Source organism: Budorcas taxicolor, chromosome 14 (assembly GCF_023091745.1).
Source record: "Budorcas taxicolor isolate Tak-1 chromosome 14, Takin1.1, whole genome shotgun sequence".
Taxonomy (NCBI): Eukaryota; Metazoa; Chordata; class Mammalia; order Artiodactyla; family Bovidae; genus Budorcas; species Budorcas taxicolor.
Window position 1 is genome coordinate 10,163,566 of NC_068923.1, and position 3,335 is coordinate 10,166,900.

The following is a 3,335-nucleotide window of genomic DNA, read 5'->3' on the forward strand; positions in this document are numbered from 1 at the left end:
TATCCTTCTGGTCTCTCATTTAAGGAGACAGATAGATAGATACTTATTTAAAATTATTATTATAGTCAGAACAATATTTTATAATATACACTCTAGTGTGTACATGTGGGATCCCCCGGTGGCTCAGCAGTAAAGAATCTGCGTGTGATGCAGCAGATGTAGCATACAAGGGTTCAATCCCTGGATCAGGAAGACACCCTGAATGTGAACATGGCACCCCACTCCAGTATTCTTGCCTGGAAAATCCCATAGACAGAGGAAACTGGTTGGCTACAGTCAATGGGGTCACAAAGAGTTGGACACGACTGAAGCGATTGAGCACCAGCACTGGTATGTACATATAGTGTCATGTATGTGCTGTTGATGTAAGACAAAGAGACAACCAGATAGTTCTCCTGGAAAGATGGGTTTATCTTGGGTCACCAGAGCATTATCATTCAGGATCTGCAACCATAGTGAGCCACCTACAAGTTCCTATGTGGTAGGTGCAGAACACTTTAGAGGAGGGCTTCAGTAAACAGCAGTCAAAGGCTTTTCTCTAGCTGAATCTTTGCAAAGAGGAGAGTTCTTACATTTGAAAGAACATGAGAGCATGAAATCTCCCCCTGCGAGTCTTCTGGTTGTATCTGAGATTTGCAGTAAATATTTTACGTTTCCCCTTTTTGACTGAGATGTTTCTCTGAAAACATCACTGATTAAGAGCCATCTTTTCTGGTTTCAGATACTTTTTATTCTTCATGTAGTGTCTCATGTACTAAGTGCAAACATTGAAAACCTATTGAAGTCACATGGGAGTAACAAGAAGTATAGAGGGGGCTCTCTCAGCACTTTTCATCTTAAATTGATATGTTATCCAGGGCATAGACCCTGGAGATCACTGAAGCATTATAGCACCATGAAAATCTGTTGACAAACTCTGAACGGCCCTGGGAAAACAATCATCAGATGCATCTGATTCAGTTCTAGGAAGCCTTTACTTTCAGATCACCAGATGATGTGCAGGTTCAGATGGGGTTTTGTACTTTATTTAGGTGAGTCATGAGAATCAAAGAGTCTATTCCCTGGATTTCATGGCACGGGAATTAGTTAGTAGTACCTAATTGGAGCCTTTCCAGTAATACCGAAGAAACTATTTCTGGGAGTGTCTTTTCTAATAGAAGAAATCTCCAGGTTGCTAAATGTGATGGTTAAGGTCTTCCTTTCCTGAGGGAATACCCTGAAAATATAGCTCTACCAAAACACAGTTATTTATAATAGAAGTGATAAGCCCTTTGCAGTAATGAAGTAAATGTCCTTTTATCAGTTGTGGATCAGTGAAAGCAGAAGCCAAAGTCATTTTGTGTTCTGTCACTAGCTCAAAGAGTGAGAGATTACAAATTCTCATAAAATTATAAGAGAGATTATATGGCAATGCTTTTGGCCAAAGTATTTGGAAGATCTCTACACTTTTTGTCAATTGAATCTTAATAGTGCTGTTAATGTGTTCAAAAAAGCCAGAGGTTTGAGGATGAGAAGCTCAGCAAAATTGTGTAAAACTAGTTAAACAGCACAGATTTGTCAAAACATCTGGCTAATAAAATGACTTCCTCTATCACTATAAAGTTCAAGAGGAGATCCCCAAGGATGGATAATGTTTTGTAAAAGGTCTTTATCCACAGAAGTTGAAGGAGTTTGTCTGCAAGCGGAGGCTTCAGTCCAGTGTGAAAACACATAGATGATGACTGAACATATTTATATCCACATAAAGAGGAAGTTACATGCAATTCACTTGCCAAACCTCAAACTGCCCATTAGACTGTTTAAATTTCCAGAAGCAGTGTGAACGAGCTTCCCTGGGCTGTAATTGAGGTAAGTATAATGAAGAGGTAGGTACTTTTTGCATCTTTGTTAATGTTTCCCCACCAATATTGATCTATAAAAGCTACTGTTTGTCAGTAGAACAATAGTTTAATGCATGCACAACTGTGAGGAGTGGGAATGTTGGAGTTTCTGGTATAAATGGGTTGTTATTTGATTCAAACTACAGCTTTCTCTTTTTATCAAATAAAAAATTCTTAAATTTTCAATCTTGTTTTTTTTCTTTCCTGACGTCAATTATTGGGTTTCTCTAGAGAGTTTTTCTAAATTACAGTTTGGGGAATCAGCCCTTTGGACTATGATAGAAGTTGATCTACAGTTAGTCTCTTTAAGGCCTCTATCTGTGGAAGTGTCAGCAAGCTCAGTAGTCTTAGCTTCCAGAGTCAAGAGTCTAGAATGTATCAGAATGTTAATAATAGTGAAAGTGGCAGATAAAAGTACTGTATTCAATTATTCTTGAATATAGCAGACTTTTTTAATTTTTATTTTTACTTTATTTTACTTTACAATACTGTATTGATTTTGCCATGCATTGACATGAATCCACCACGGGTGTACATGAGCTCCCAATCCTGAAACCCCCTCCCACCTCCCACCCCATATCATCTCTCTGGATCATCCCCTTGCACCAGCCCCAATTATTCTGTTTCCTGCATTGAACATAGACTGGCAATTCATTTCTTACATGATAGTATACATGTTTCAGTGCCATTCTCCCAAAGCATCCCACCCTCTCCCTCTCCCACAGAGTCCAAAAGACTGTTCTATACATCTGTGTCTCTTTTGCTATCTCACATACAGGGTTATCATTACCATCTTTCTAAATTCCATATATATTTGTTAGTACACTGTATTGGTGTTTTTCTTTCTGGCTTACTTCACTCTGTATAATAGGCTCCAGTTTCATCCATTTCATTAGAATTGATTCAAATGTACTGTTTTTAATGGCTGAATAATACTCCATTGTATATATGTACCACAGCTTTCTTATCCATTCATCTGCTGATGGACATCTAGGTTGTTTCCATGTCCTGGCTGTTATAAACAGTGCTGCGATGAACATTGGGATACATGTGTCTCTTTCAATTCTGGTTTTCTCGGTGTGTATGCCCAGCAGTGGGATTGCTGTGTCATAAGGCAGTTCTATTTGCAATTTTTTAAGGAATCTCCACACTGTTCTCCATAGTGGCTGTACTAGTTTTATAGCAGACATTTTAAATATTATTTCCTTTGGAAGTAAAAACAGCTATGTTGCTTTAATTAATACAACATTACAAAGTCATGAACTACTCCAAAAGCATATCTGCTATCAGCATAAATATTTGTAGTTTTGTCCTTGATTAAAATACAAGTCCCAAGTAAGAATATAAAATTCAGTCTATAGGGCCAAAATAGCAATGGGTAAAGGTGCTTTCTCAACAACATCAAAAGGTGCTTCAATGACATACCCAGCACAATATTTACCATTAGCAGCTTTT